The sequence below is a fragment of the Pan troglodytes genome, chromosome 6, assembly GCF_028858775.2.
Source record: "Pan troglodytes isolate AG18354 chromosome 6, NHGRI_mPanTro3-v2.0_pri, whole genome shotgun sequence".
Lineage (NCBI taxonomy): Eukaryota > Metazoa > Chordata > Mammalia > Primates > Hominidae > Pan > Pan troglodytes.
In genome coordinates, this window is record NC_072404.2 from 71,091,509 (window position 1) to 71,108,289 (window position 16,781).

At 43.7% G+C, this 16,781-nt stretch overlaps 2 pseudogenes; both read right to left on the reverse strand.

The window, feature by feature from the left end:
- Positions 1-3,538: 3,538 nt before the first annotated feature.
- On the reverse strand, positions 3,539-4,963 carry LOC134806963 (suppressor APC domain-containing protein 2-like; annotated as a pseudogene).
- Positions 4,964-7,112: 2,149 nt separating this feature from the next.
- Positions 7,113-16,781, reverse strand: part of LOC129144488 (septin-14-like) — a 43,663-nt pseudogene continuing 33,994 nt past the window's right edge.

The window sequence follows — 16,781 nt, forward strand, 5'->3', positions numbered from 1 at the left end:
CTTACATATCGTGTGATGCTGAGGTTTGGGGTACAAATGATCCCATCACCCAGATCATGAGCATAGTACCCAATCGTTAGTTTTTCTGCCCTTGCCTTCCCTCTCTCTTCCCTCTGCCCCATCTAGTAGCATCTTGTGTCTGCTATTCCCATCTTTATGTCCATATGTACCCAATGTATGTCCATATATCCCACTTGTAAGTAAGAACATGCAACATTTGGTTTTCTGTTTCTATGTTAATTCTGTTAGGATGATGGCCTCTAGCTGCATCCATGTTGCTGCAAAAGACATGTTCTTTTTTATGGCTGTGTAGTATTTTACAGTATATATGTACCATATTTTCTTTATCCAGTCTACCATTGATGGATATCTAACTTGACTCCATGTCTTTACTATTGTGAATAGTGCTGTGATAAACATGTAAGTGCATGTGCCTTTTTGGCAAAATGATTTATTTTCTTTTGGGTCTATACCAAGTAATGGGATTGCTGGGTAAATGGTAGTCCTGGGCAGACTGCTTGAGGCCAGGAGTTTGTGACCAGCCTGGGCAACATGGCAAAACCCCATCTCTAATAAAAATACAAAGAAATTAGCTGGGCATGGTGGCACATACCTGTAGCTCCAGCTACTTGGGAGGCTGAGATAGGAGAATCACTTGAACCCAAGAGATGGAGGTTTCAGTGAGCTGAGATCACACCACTGCACTCCAGCCTGGGTGACAGAGCAGGACTCTGTCTCAAACAACAACAATAAAAAAGACAATGTGAGAATATTGAAAGCTCGGAGAAAAGAGCAACTCTCACAGACAATGGATCCGGATAACATTAGCAGCTGATTTCTTGGCAGAAAGCTTGAAGGCCAGTAGGCAGTGGATTATATATTTAAAATAATGAAGAAACCTGTCAATTGAGAAATCTATAGCTGGAAAACTTGTCCTCCAAAAATGAGGGAGAAATGAAGACATTTCCAGATTTTTTTCCCCTTGTTCATATTTCCAGAAATCTTTTTTATTTCTTTAGATATATAAAACACTGTTACTTTATATTCTCTCTGACAATTCCAGTATCTGGGTCTACAGAGTCTATCTGTTGCTTCTGCTGGGTCTCACAGTATATTGTTTCCTTGTGGTATTGGTGAATTTTTAAAACTGGAGATCTCATTCTCTTTTCTTTTCTTTTTTTTTGTAGAGATGGGGTCTCTCACTATGTTGCCCAGGCTGGTCTCAAACTCCTGGCTTCAAGTGCCGGGATTCCAGGCATGAGCCATGACGCCCGACCAAGATGTTCCTTTTCCTTGGAACTTGATCAACATAAAATCCTGAGGCCTGGTGTGGTTGTGTTCCTCTGGGGCAGATTCTCAACCAGGGACATTTCTGCCCCCAAGGACATATTTTGACATCCTAAGACATTTCTGGGTGTCATAACTGTGTGTGCACGCATGTGTATGTACCTGCACATGCAACTGGCACCTCGTGGATAGAGGCCAGGGATGCTGCTCACATCCTGCAAGGAGACTGACCCGCCCAGCATCACTAGGGTGGGCTCCAGGCAGGGTCCGCATGTGCCTCTGCCAGCCACCTAGACCCTGCCAGCTGGGGCCTCTTTAAATTCTCTTTAAATTAGATGGGTGTGGTGGCACATGCCTGTAGCCCCAGCTACTTGGGAGGCCGAGATGAGAGAATCACTTGAACCCAAGAGACGGAGGTTTCAGTAAGCTGAGATCACACCACTGCACTCCAGCCTGGGTGACAGAGCGGGACTCTGTCTCAAAGAAACAACAACAAAAAAAGACAATGTGAGAATATTGAAAGCTCAGAGAAAAGAACAACTCTCACAGACAAGGGATCTGGATAACATTTGCAGCTGATTTCTCGGCAGAAAGTGGTCTCCAGGGCCACACACTAGCCTGATTACAAGCGGTAAACTTGGAGGACCTATTTTTTTTTCACCTTGCATGGAATACCAAGGCTGAGATGCAGTTTTTCCAGAGGTGACAGCCTGTCTCACATTTCTACTTCAGCTGTGGGGTCAAGCTCTATGTGGGCGGTCTCCTGATGAAGTCACCCTGGGACAGACACTGTTCTGTCTTCTGCTTGCAGTCCTATAAAGATGCCAGGATCCCCCAGGGCATGGTAGGCACCCTCAAAGGCAGATGTGGGGAGGCCCTGGTGGACAGACCCCAGCATGCTGATGAAGTGCTTCTCTCCAGCTGCCACTGGCCCACCCACTGCACTGAACTCCACCTGGTGCTGGGGCTGTGGGGCACAGGCCTTCAGGACCCGCTCCCTTTCCTGCCCAGGAGGTCCAGGCCTGGCATCCTTATGTCCCCTGGAAAGCCCACTCCCATCCTCAGGGTAAGGAGGGCAGCTGCATGCTGGGCTGACTTGGGCCTGTCCTGGGACACCCCTGCAGGGCGGGTGCAGCAGGGGATGAGGCTCTGTGGGGTTGCTGTAGGCAGGTTAGCATGGAGCTGGGTTCTGGAAGGGTGTTGCCACGCTGCCTACTAGGACCCCTCCTCTGAGACACGGGTGCCTTGTGGGACAGTGCACAAAAGTTCCCTGGACACAAGAGGTCCCTGCGCCCCACACACAATGACCCCGCATCAGGGCCCCTGCGCCCCACACACACTGACCCTGGATCGGGGACCCTGGGCTGCAGAACCCATCCATGATGTTGCTGTGCCCCTGGCTCTGGTGGCACTGGGACCCTCCAGGCTGGGCTGAGCAGGGCCCCCCCACCAGTGTGTTCCAGCGGGAGTGGGCCTGGATTGGGGGGCAGGGATTGACACCCAAGGGGACCTGCCCCAGCCTCCTCCTGTACTGTAGGGGTTCTCATTTTCCTTGGCTGAGGGAAGTGGCCTCTCCCTGCTGAAACTTGGGGTCGGGCTGGGTGTGAGAGGAAATGGGGGTGAGCAGGACTCCAAACCTTGGGAATCCTGAGTGTGTGTTTGGGGGGGTTGGGGGGGCAGGCCTATGATGTGCCTGGGAGCTGTCTGGGGGCCCTCCTGGGGAGCCAGGCTCACACACTGTTGTGTGGGACTCAACGTGGGGCAGTGTCCTGGCCAGGATGAGGAAAGCCATCACCCCGGGGTCTGCGGGAGACACATGCAGGCTAAGATCTCGCCCACCCGGCTCCCCGATCCACTGCAGCCAGAGTCCCTCAGCCTTGGCCAGGACCTGAAGTCCGAGCGCCATCCCTGGGTCTACCCGGCCAGGCGGGCACCCCCCGCTTACAGGTCATCCCCACCCCCTCCATCTGCTTCCGTTACAGTGACAGCTACCTTGTCCTGGTGCCCTGGTTGAGGGGGGAAGCTGCCCTTGGACCCGCATCGGAGCCGCGCAGCGCCTTCTGTTGGCTGTTGTTGGAAGTGCAGCCTGGCGTGAGCAGTGCCTTTCCCTGTAGATGGGACCCAGGGCAGCACAGCTGGAAATGGGGGATGGTAACTTGTGGAGGGGATCCCCACTGTCCACTGACAGCGGCAGTAGTAGCTGCGGACTATGCAGACTCAAGACAGCCCCAGCCCATGTCAACACCAGGAGCTAAAACGGAGTCAAGGGTTTGGTGTGGGGACCAGCCGGGGGCAGGCCTGGGGAGCCCATTTGGCAATGGGGGCAGGAAGGCGCCCACTCTGGGACTGTGTCTGGGCCTGCCGGGGGTCTCCAGCCAGAGAGGGTGGGTGTGATGGGGCGCCCAACCTCGAAGGGCTGAGTGCCAGGCCGGCCCTGGGGGCCCGCGCTGCCCACACGGACTAGATGAAGTCCAGAGGCGCCCACGTCCCGCTGGCTCAGGGCACGGGCCTCAAACAGCTGCTTAATGAGTGCTGACTTCTCCTGCTCCAGCTGCGTGATGCGCTCACTCTTCTCTGTCACCTCCTGGGTGAGGAGTCGGTTCTGCTCATTCAGCATGAGGATGGTCTGCTGCTGCCGGCCCAGGGACGAAGTGGACGTGCGGGCAGGATGGGGTGGGGGGCGGAGGAGGACGTGGACAGGGCCTGGCTGGCACAGGCCGCAGCCAGCAGCTCCCTCAGGCACCGGGCCACCTCCTGTACCTTGGGCAGTAGCCGCCCCAGTGGGCGGGGGCTCCCGCAGCCCCACAGTCGGTGCTGGCGCTCCTGCACTCATTGCAGCTGCTGCTGGTACCAGCCGCGACCCCGCGCCGTCATCTCCAAAGCCTGCAACAGCACAGCCTTCTCTGCTCCAGCTTCTTTTTCTGCTTCAGCAGGCCGCAGTCCACGCCGCTGGTGATGGTGTGACTCCGACGTTCCCCTGGGGCACTGGGGGCCCGCCAGGCATCCCCTGAGTCCGCCTCCCTGGCCCTGGGCCCTGCAGGCCACTGCACCTGCGTCCGCACTCCGGCTCGGTTCCAGCGCGGTGCTCTGGGACAGCTCCGGCTCCACGGGGCGGGGCGCCGCCTCGGCCCGGGAGCACAGCTGCTCCGGGCTGCGGGCCGCGCCGCTGGGACGGCCAGATGGCCGCGCACGCCCAGGGGCTGGGGCTTCCTCTCCAGGACCGTCCGCGGCTCTTCAGCGGGCGCTAACACCAGGCGCTGCCGCGGCGGCGGCGGCGGCGGCGGCGGCGGCTGGTCCCTGGTCCCGGCCGGGGCGCGTGTGGGGTCCCAGGGGCCGCCATCGGGCTCAGCAGCGTGGTGCGCAAGCCGGCCACGAAGCGCTCGAAGGTCAGGTAGCCGCTGGCCTGGGCCACCTGGCACAAGCCCTCCAGCACCCCGCGTGGCTGCTCCCACGTGTTGGCGCCCTGCCAGCGAGACTGGATCTCGTGCAGGTGCCTGCAGCCGCACCGCCTGTTGTCCAGGATGTGGAACAGGGTGTGCAGGCTCTGCAGCAAGGCGCGCGGCAGCCCCTCAGTGCTGGGCGCGGGCGCAGGCACGGGGGTAGGCACGCGGCCCCGCTCGGCCACGGCGGCCATGGCCACAGGTGCCCGGGCTCGGTCCCCTCCTCCACCCGCGTGTGTTCCCGGGCGGCCCCATGGAGGGGCCGGCACAGAGCGCTCCCAGATTTTTTAAAGCTGAAAAAAATTCATTTATCTCTAAATTTGCCATACAAGTAGTGTTAAAGTCCTTCAGGTTGAAATAAATGAACTTTAGGCAGTAACTATATAAGTAAATAAGCAAGCTATATGAATATATAAAGCTCTTTGGTAAAGGTGAATACTTAAACATAAAAACAGTATTATTATAATTTTGGTTTGTAACTCCGCTTTCTATTTTCTACAGAATTTAAAAGACAAATGCATAAAATATAATCATAAATCTGGTAGGTGGTATACAATGAATAAAGATAATTTGTTAGGTGGTATACAATGAATAAAGATATAATTTGTTACATCAATAACGTAAAAAGAGTAGAGCTATATAGCAGTAGAATTTTGGTATGTGATAAGTTGATATAAATTCAAATTAGAATGTTATAACTCTAGGATGTTGTATGTAATTCTCATAGTAACCAAAAACGAAATATTCATCGAATATAAACAAAAGAAAATGAGAATAGAAACAAAACGTGTCACTACAAAAAAAAAAAACCTAAAGATAAAAGAAGTAAATAATTGAGAAAATGACTGGCAAAAATCAGTAACTTTGACTTATTAAAACTTTCCATGCTACATAAATCTGAAAACTCTATTTCACATAAAACTGGAGCTGAAAGAGACAAATATTTACTTATAAAGTTAAAAGTTACATAGGAAACAAACACTAATTTTTTTTAGAAAAAAATGTGAAAAGAGTAAAAATATGCCTTATACTATCATATAACTTCATGTTTTATAGCTCTGGGAAAATAGAAAATAAAATGTTCTCTTAGCATGAATCCTTCTGTGCCCCAAAAAAGCCCTATGGATTATACCATTATTACCTAAGAAGTCTATTCTCAAATGCAGCAGAGTGATAATTTTTACAAGGTAGATATTATTTTTAGATATGGAATAATATTGGTGATTTCAATTTTAATAACACTGGATTAAGATGAAATAATGAGAAGATAAAGGTCCCTCAGCAACATGACTCACAAACATTTTCAAAAGCAGTAAGAATTTACATTAATTATCTTTTTAAAGTCAATAATCTACATTTTTAATGTATGCATATAGCATAGATAATGTACTATTGCTGGGTCCATTTATTCAATGAATAATTGCCGCTATGTATCAGACATTGTTCTAGGCCTAGGAATGGATACATAAGTGAACAAAGCAAAGATTCTGGTTCTTGTAGAGTTTCCATTAAAAGACCATTTAGTAAAATTTTCTTTCCCCCAAGTTTTAAAATCCGTAAGATCATTTAACAACATGTATAAAAGTCATTGTGGGCCGGGCACGGTGGCTCACTCATACCAGGTGTGGTGACTCATAGTGCTCTGTCACCCAGGCTGGAGTGCAGTGGCACAATCTCTGCTCACTGCAACCTCTGCCTTCTGGGTACAAGTGATTCTCCTGCGTCAGCTTTCCAAGTAGCAGCGACTACAGGGGCACACCACCACACCCGGCTAATTTTTGTATTATTAGTACAGATAGGGTTTTGCCATGTTGTGCAGGCTGGTCTGGAACTCCTGACCTCAAGTGATCCCCCGACCTCAAGTGATCCCCCAACCTCAGCCTCCCAAAGTGCTGGGATTACAGATGTGAGCCACCACACCCAGCCTTATTTTCTACAACTTTGATAACTTTAGCATATACCCCAAATCTGTAAGACATAATATTATCATTCAAATGCAACTCATGGCTTCTCATTGTACTCTGACTTTCTCTAGCTTTTGAATTCTTGATTCTAATACCAGTTTTAAATCTGACACAAAAGCATGGGAGTTCTAATCAAAATCCAACCTTTTATCATAATAAAAACTATCAAGAAATTATTAGTAGAGTTTAAGAAGGAAAATAAGCCTATTAACGTAATATTTTATGCCTATGGGTCCCCAACAAAGCCTGCAGCTTCTATTTAAATATGAAATGTAAAAGTCACTACTGGATCCACAAACAGGTCTATGGTAAAGAAATTTCTCCACCTAAACAGCTCCTTTTACATGATGTTACATGTTTCTATTGTTTTTTTCATTTTGGCAAATATTGATTGAATGTCATCTTTGTGTTTGTCTATGTCCTAAGTGCTGGGATACAGAATCTGAAAAGATGGACACAGCACCTGCATTCAGGGAGTTCACACTTTTTTTTTTTTTTTGAGACAGAGTCTTGCTCTGTCAACCAGGCTGGAGTGCAGTGGCACGATCTCTGCTCACTGCAAGCTCCACCTCCTGGGTTCACATCATTCTCCTGCCTCAGCCTCTCAAGTAGCTGGGATTACAGGTGCCAGCCACCATGCCTGGCTAATTTTTGTATTTTTAGTAGAGACAGGGTTTCACCATGTTGGTCAGGCTGATCTTGAACTCCTGACCTCAGGTGGTCCACCCGCCTCAGCCTCCTAAAGTGCTGGGATTACAGGCATGAGCCCTCACACCCCACTAGGTGTTCATGCTTTAATTGGGGAAAATATACAATAAGCAAGTGAATTTTTAAAATGAGAACTGCAATCAGAGTTAAATGCTACAAAGACAATCTCACAGGAAGATGGGATGTAGAATATAAGGCTCTCAAACAGAATAATAAGAGAAACTAATATTTCTTACGATCTTTGTCTTTGTATTAGTGCTCAACTGAGTCTGCCGTGCTTCAGAAGCAGCCTTCATTTTATAAAATCTATTATTTCTCCTTCCAGTTTTTTCTCTTCCTCAAGCTTCCTTATCTCCTCCTGTTGAATCATTTTGAGATGCTCGAACTTGTCCTGCAGCTGTGAAACCAATGTGCAGTTGTGACACCAAAGCACGATGTGGCTGAACACCCAAAAGAATATGCTTTTTTCTGATTATCGAACACACCCAAATCATCACAGTAGAGCATGATCTTAATAACAATCTGAAAAACTCAGGAGTTAAACACTCAGATATGGAATTTTTCTTTTCTTTCATTTTTCCTTTTTTAAGATGAAGTCTCACTCTGTTGCCCAGGCTGGAGTGCAATGGCATGATCTCAGCTCACTGCAACCTCTATCTCCTGGTTCAAGTGATTCTCCTGCCTCAGCCTCCTGAGTAGCTGGGACTACAGGCATGCACCACCACGCCCAGCTAATTTTTGTATTTTTAGTAGAGACAGGGTTTCACCACGTTGGCCAGTCTGATCTCGAACTCCTGATCTCAGGTGATCCTTCCACTGTGGCCTCCCAAAAACTTTTTTTTTTTAATATAGAGACAAGGTCTCACTATGTTGCCCAGGCCGGTCTCAAACTCCCAAGCTCAAGTGATCCTCCCACCTCAGCTTTCCGAAGTGCTGGGACTAACTGGATGCAGTGGCTCATGCTTGTAATCTCAGCACTTTGGGAGACCAAGGCGGGAGGATACAAATACAAAATTAGCCAGGCGTGGTGATGCATGCCTGTAATCCCAGCTACTTGGGAGGCTGAGGCAGGAGAATCACTTGAACCCAGGAGGCGGAGGTTCTGGTGAGCCAAGATTACACCACTGCACTACAGCCTGGGCAACGAGCGAAACTCTATCTCAAAAAAAAATTGCATATCTTGACACAAATGAAGATAAAAAACAACATATCAATAGTTACGAGATACAGCAAAAGCAGTTTAAGTTCACTCTCAATAAATGCCTATATTAAGAAAAAAGAAAAAGATCAAATAATGTAATTTCACACCTCAAGGAAAGAGAAAAAGAAAAACCAAGTGCAAAGTCAGTAAAAGCAAGAAAATAGTAAAAATTGGGCTAGGCGCAGTGGCTCACACCTGTAATCCCAGCACTTTGGGAGGCCAAGGCGGGCAGATCACCTAAGGTCAGGAGTTCGAGACCAGACTGACCAACATGGAGAAACCCCGTCTCTACTAAAAACACAAAATAAGCCGGGCGTGGTGGTGCATGCCTGTAATCTCAGCTACTTGAGAGGCTGAGGCACGAGAATTGCTTGAACCCGTGAGGCAGAGTTTGTGGTGAGCAGAGATCATGCCATTGCATTCCAGCCTGGGCAACAAGAGTGAAACGCTGTCTCAAAAAAAAAAAAAAAAAGTAAAAATCATAGCAGAAATAAGTAAGCTATACAACAAAAATAAAAGAAACAACAGCAAAAAAAATTAGTGAACTAAATCTGTTTTTAAAAGATAAACAACCCTTAGAAAAACTAAGAAAAAAAGAGAAAACTCAAACAAATAAAATCAGAAATGAAAGGTGATACATTACTGCTGATACCAAAGAAATACAAATGATGAGACTACTATGAAAAATTATAAGCCAATAAAATTTGATAACCTAACAAAGAAATTGGATAAACTTTGTTAATAAATTCCTATAACCACATAATCTACAAAGATTGCATCATGAAGAAACTGAAAATCTGAAAAGACTAGTAATAGGTAAGGAGACTTAATCAGTAACAAAAAATGCTACCAAAGAAAAGGTAGTACTAGGTGACTTTTCTGGGGAAGGCTACAAAACATTTAAAATTGAAATAGTAGGCCAGGTGCAGTGGCTCATGCTTGTAATCCCAGCAGTTTAGGAGGCTGAAGCAGGCAGATCACTTGAGCTCAGGAGTTCAAGACCAGCCTGGACAACATAGTGAGACCCCATCTCTACTAAAAGTACAAAAAAAAATCCAGGCAGGGTGGTGCATGCCTGTGGTCCCAGCTACTCAAGAAGCTGAAGTGGGAGGATCACTTGGGCCTGAGAAATGGAGGTTGCAACAAGCTGAGATAGCACCACTTCACTCCAGCTTGGGTGACAGAGTGAAATCTTGTCTTAAATAAATAAATAATATGGAAATAGTACAAAAATACATCCCAAACTCTTCCAAAGAATTGGAGAGTACGCTTCTTCTTTTTCTTCTTATTTTTTTTTTTTGAGATGAAATCTCGCTCTGTTTCTAAGGCTGGAGTGCAGTGCAGTGGTGTGATCTCGGCTCACTGCAACTTTCACCTCCTGGGTTCAAGTGATTCTCCTGTCTCAGCCTCCTGAGTAGCTAGGATGACAAGTGTGCACCACCACGCCTGGCTAACTTTTGTATTTTTAGTAGAGATGGGGTTTCATCATGTTGGCCAGGCTGGTCTTGAACTCCTGACCTGAGGTGATCTGCCTGCCTTGGCCTCCCAAAGTGCTGGGATTACAGGCATGAGCCACCATGTCCAGCCAGGATAATATACTTCTAAATGCATTTGAAGAAGACATTATTACTCTGATACTACAGCCAGAAGAGGACACTATGAGAAAAAAAAAATTATAGGCCAACATTTGTGATAAGCAAACTAGCAAATCCTCAACAAAATACTAGCAAACTGAATTAGATCGCACATTAAATACCAGATAGTCCAAGTGGAATTTATTCTTGTAATGCAAGGATGATTCAACTACACAAATCAATAAATGTGACCACATGCAGAAAAACAAAATTAGATCTTTATGTCAAACCATATGCAAATCTCAACTCAAAATGGATGAAAGACTTAACTGCTGTAAGATCTAAAGCTGTACAACTACTTTAAAAAATTAGGGATAAGCTCCTTAACTTGGTCCGAGCAATGATTTTTTGGATACAAACTCCAAAGCATAGACAACATAAGCAAAAACGGACAAATAAAATTATATCAAACTAAAAAGCTCCTGCACAGCCAAAAAAAAATCAACAGAGTAAAGAAAAGAACCATGAAATGTGAGAAAATATGAGAAATGTGAGAAATACATCTGATAAGGGGTTAATGCCCAAAATATACAAGAACTCAAACAATTCAATAGTATGAAAACAACCTCATTCCAAAAATGGGCAATGACCCTGTAATTTTTTTTTCTTTTTTTTTCTTTTTTTTGAGATGGAGTCTCACTCTGTCACCCAAGCTGGAGTGCAGTGGTGTGATCTGGGCTCACCGTAACTTCCACCTCCCCGGTTCAAGCGATTCTCCTGCCTCAGCCTCCTGAATAGCTAGGACTACAGGTTTGTGCCACCACATCTGGCTAATTTTTGTATGTTTAATAGAGACAGGGTTTCACCATGTTGGTCAGGCTGGTCTTGAACTCCTGACCTCAAATGATCTGCCCACATCCGGACCTCAAATGATCCGCCCACCTCAGCCTCCCAAAGTGTTGGAATTACAGGCATGAGCCACTGCGCCTGGCTGAATCTGAACATTTTTTAAAAGAAGACATAAAGTCCTTGCCCATGCCTATGTCCTGAATGGTAATGCCTAGGTTTTCTTCAAGGGTTTTTATGGTTTTTGGTCTAACGTTTAAGTCTTTAATCCATCTTGAATTGATTTTTGTATAAGGTGTAAGGAAGGGATCCAGTTTCAGCTTTCTACATATGGCTAGCCAGTTTTCCCAGCACCATTTATTAAATAGGGAATCCTTTCCCCATTGCTTGTTTTTCTCAGGTTTGTCAACGATCAGATAGTTGTAGATATGCGGCGTTATTTCTGAGGGTTCTGTTCTGTTCCATTGATCTATATCTCTGTTTTGGTACCAGTACCATGCTGTTTTGGTTACTGTAGCCTTGTAGTATAGTTTGAAGTCAGGTAGTGTGATGCCTCCAGCTTTGTTCTTTTGGCTTAGGATTGACCTGGCAATGCGGGCTCTTTTTTGTTTCCATATGAACTTTAAAGTACTATTTTCCAATTCTGTGAAGAAAGTCATTGGTAGCTTGGTGGGGATGGCATTGAATCTGTAAATTACCTTGGGCAGTATGGCCATCTTCACGATATTGATTCTTCCTACCCATGAGCGTGGAATGTTCTTCCATTTGTTTGTATCCTCTTTTATTTCATTGAGCAGCGGTTTGTAGTTCTCCTTGAAGAGGTCCTTCACATCCCTTGTAAGTTGGATTCCTAGGTATTTTATTCTCTTTGAAGCAATTGTGAATGGGAGTTCACTCATGATTTGGCTCTCTTTTTGTCTGTTGTTGGTGTATAAGAATGCTTGTGATTTTTGTACATTGATTTTGTATCCTGAGACTTTGCTGAAGTTGCTTATCAGCTTAAGGAGATTTTGGGCTGAGACAATGGGGTTTTCTAGATATACGATCATGTCATCTGCAAACACCAAAAGCAATGGCAAAAAAAGCCAAATTGACAAATGGGATCTAATTAAACTAAAGAGCTTCTGCACAGCAAAAGAAACTACCATCAGAGTGAACAGGCAGCCTACAAAATGGGAGAAAATTTTTGCAACCTACTCATCTGACAAAGGGCTAATATCCAGAATCTACAATGAACTCAAACAAATTTACAAGAAAAAACAAACAACCCCATCAAAAAGTGGGCAAAGGACATGAACAGACACTTCTCAAAAGAAGACATTTATGCAGCCAAAAAACACATGAAAAAATGCTCACCATCACTGGCCATCAGAGAAATGCAAATCAAAACCACAATGAGATACCATCTCACACCAGTTAGAATGGCGATCATTGAAAAGTCAGGAAACAACAGGTGCTGGAGAGGATGTGGAGAAATAGGAACACTTTTACACTGTTGGTGGAACTGTAAACTAGTTCAACCATTGTGGAAGTCAGTGTGGCGATTCTTCAGGGATCTAGAACTAGAAATACCATTTGACCCCACCATCCCATTACTGAGTATATACCCAAAGGACTATAAATCATGCTGCTATAAAGACACATGCACACGTATGTTTATTGCGGCACTATTCACAATAGCAAAGACTTGGAACCAACCCAAATGTCCAACAATGATAGACTGGATTAAGAAAATGTGGCACATATACAACATGGAATACTATGCAGCCATAAAAAATGATGAGTTCATGTCCTTTGTAGAGACATGGATGAAATTGGAAATCATCATTCTCAGTAAACTATCGCAAGAACAAAAAACCAAACACCGCATATTCTCACTCATAGGTGGGAATTGAACAATGAGAACACATGGACACAGGAAGGGGAACATCACACTCTGGGGACTGATGTGGGGTTGGGTGGGGGAGGGATGGCGATGGGAGATATACCTAATGCTAGATGACGAGTTGGTGGGTGCAGTGCACCAGCATGGCACATGTATACATATGTAACTAACCTGCACATTGTGCACATGTACCCTAAAAAAGTATAATAATAATAAATAATAAATAAGACATAAAAGGCAAATAGGGATATGAAAAAATAACCTCATTAATCATCAGAGAGATGCTAATTTAAACCACAATTAGATGGCACTTCATATCTGTTAGAACGGCTATTACCAAAAAAAGAAAGATAAGTGTTTACAATAATGATTTTATAAAATGTTGATGAAAATGTAAATCAGTACAGCTATTATGAAAAACAATATGGGAATTCATTAAACAATTGAAAATAGAATAACCATATGGTTCAGCAACCCCACTAATAGTTACATATTCAAAGGAAATAAAATCAGTATGTCAAAGAGATATCCACACTTTCATGTTTATTGCAGCATTAATTAACAGTAATCAAGATATGTAATCAATCCTAAGGGACCACATAGTTGAGATATCAAAAAGAAACTAATCCCCAGAAAGAAAGAAAAAAAAGAAGCAGACGTACAGGAATAAGGTTCATAACTAAGGGAAGTGAGGTGGGAGAGAAAGAGAAAATTTAAATGGTTGCTTTGGTTTCTGGTCACTTCCTAGTTTCAGTTTAAGTCTTCATGAGATTCAGCTATGCCTCTTGTTCTTGGATGCCATGACATACCCCTGTATACATCCAGACTTTTCCTTTGTACCTAAGCTAATGGATTTTTTTTTTTTTTTGAGAAGGAGTCTCACTCTTGCCCAGGCTGGAGTGCAGTGGCGCGATCATGGCTCACTGCAACCTCCACCTCCCAGTTTCAAGCAATTCTCCTGCCTCAGCCTCCCAAGTAGCTGGAATTAAAAGCATGCACCACGAGGCCTGGCTAATTTATGTATTTTTAGTTGAGGCGAGGTTTCATCATGTTGGCCAGGCTGGTCTCAAACTCCTGACCTTAGGTGATCTGCCTGCCTCCGTCTCCCAAAGTGCTGGAATTATAGGTTTGAGCCAGCACACCCGGCCAAAATTTTTATTACTTATATTTCAACTGTCTTTGAGTGAGACATCTGGCCTATAGCGCCTAATTACCAATTTATTTTTATGAAAAAGGAAGTTCATGTTCCAATTTACCTAACAACACTAAATGTTCTTAAACTAAAGCCACCTACACTTGAGAGAAAGAAATTATGGTTTCGAAAATGTCTTCACCAAAAACATATTTGTGGCAATTAAAACTATATTAATAGCCTTCTTTTCCATTTTATTAGAAATAGCATGGAATAAAATAATTTACCAACTTAAAATTTTCTCATTAATCAAGGCCAGCATTAGTCAACATTTGCTTATTTATAAAAGTGAAGACAATTTTCTAGTGCATTAATAGCATTAGACAGTACAAGACTCTTCTCAAAAGTAAATAGCTTGGGTTTGTCACAAATTAAACTTTGTGCATGAAAATTTAAATTATAAATAAAATAAATAAATTTTTATAAAATGATCTTAAGGGTTATTTAAATGGAAAATTATCTAAGTTCTCTTGAAAAAACACTACAGACTATACTTTTGTAAAGGCTATATTCCAATCTACATGGTAAAAAGTTACTTTTTGAAAAACGGCAAGTATCCTCCAAAAACTAAACTCTTGAGATTAAACCCCCAAATTAATTGGGCACCTAAAAATTAGTGCAAATTATATCCAACTTCAGTACTGACTTCTTTTTTGGCTTCTTTAAATGTTGCTTCTTTCTCCTTGACTCGCTGCATAAATCTCTGTTTCAACTCTTCTTCTTGCCTCTGACATTGATCATAGAACTCTTGTCTTTTGGCTTCAGAGATTTCTTGAAAACTAAAGAGAAATGTTTTCTTAGTCTTATATTAAAATGAGGTAGGAGAATCGCTTGAACCTGGGATGAGGAGGTTGCAGTGAGCCAAAATTGTGCCACTGCACTCCAGCCTGGGGGACTGAGCAAGACTCCATCTCAAAAAAAAAAAAAATGCTAGTATAAACATGTAAAAAATATATATTGTATGTAACGTCCTATATAAGGAAATTTGCCAACATTCTCTCATGTTTAGCAGCACAAAATGGAAATTTCCATATCATAAGATGTAAAAACCAAGGCATAATACTTAAGATCAGAGTATATAGAGAGTATATGTAAAGAATACTAGAATTTTCCAACACTTGTATGAGTGAATTCTTATCCCCACCACTTTCCAGCATATCATACTTCTTCACATCTTTTGACAATAAAATTCAGGGAAACCTCTAATGTATGAGACAATTTTCAAAAATAGTCTAAAATAAAGCAAAGAGTCTTTCAAAATATTATTCATTTAAGATAGTCAAATTTTTAGTATCTGCAGAAAACAACAAATGATATAACTGGATTATATACACTACAGTGCCATATTTTTGCAGCACGAGTCCTACTTGTGTTTTTTTTTTTTTTTTTTTTGAGGCAGAGTCTTGCTTTGTTGCCCAGGCTGGAGTGCAGTGGCATGATCTTGGCTCATTGCAACCTCCGCTGACCAGGTTCAAGTGATTCTCCTGCCTCAGCCTCCAGAGTAACTGGGATTACAGGCACCCGCCACCATGCCCGGATAATTTTTTTTGTATTTTTAGTAGGGACAGGGTTTCACCATGTTGGACAGGCTGATCTTAAACTCCTGACCTCAGGTGATCTGCCTGCCTCGGCCTCCCAAAGTGCTGGGATTACAGGCAGGAGCCACCGCACCCAGCTGTATTCTTCTTCAAGTTAGAGAAGTACACCTGCTCTCAAACTTTTCTCATTTAACTTCCAGGACACTGCACTACAGCTTTTCAGCTGGTTCCTCCATCAAACTCTTCTTAATATCTTTTGTCAAACTTTACTAATATTTTTCTACCTTTTTCTTTATCTTTTTTTTATTTTGAGATGAAGTCTAGCTCTGTCGCCCAAGCTGGAGTGCAGTGATGCAATCTCGGCTCACTGCAAACTCCACCTCCTGGGTTCAAGTGATTCTCCAGCCTCAGACTCCCGAGTAGCTGGGATTACAGGCGCACACCACCACGCCCAGCTAATTTTTGTATTTTTAGTAGAGACGGGGTTTCACCATGTTAGCTAAGCTGGTCTTGAACTCCTGACCTCAGATGATCCACACACCTCGGCCTCCCAAATTGTTGGGGTTACAGGCATGAGCCACTGTGCCCAGCCTATCCTGTCTTTCATATAATAAATATACCTTTCATATAAATACAAAAAATAGAATACTAGGTTTTTTCTTCAATACACATTTCAGCTTATATACATATTGTATACACATATTTCAGCATAAAAATGAGATCTCACATTGTGTTGTTCCTACTAACTATCTCTATCTTCATCAAAAGATGATAAAAACATCTAACATTCAAGATGTTTTCTTTAGGATGGTTCAAGATGGGAGAAGTATAATTATTCTCATGCCCAAATTATTGTACCTTGTGTTTGTAGGGGACTCCTAAATTATCCATTTGGTTGTGTTAGCAATATTTTTACTCACATAACTGGCTGGTTCCCACATCTGCAAAGCCCATTTTCTGCAGTTTTTGGTACCTATAACATTCATAGTGCTGAGTGTGGGTTTTTTCTTTTAGATTTTCCATATTGGTACAAAGAAGCGTATCTCAGAGCTTAATGAAGTCACAGTGATTTTCATTTTCCACTAGTAAAAAAATAATAATGAATCAACCACACTCATTATCAATCCCTGACAATCATGAATGAAT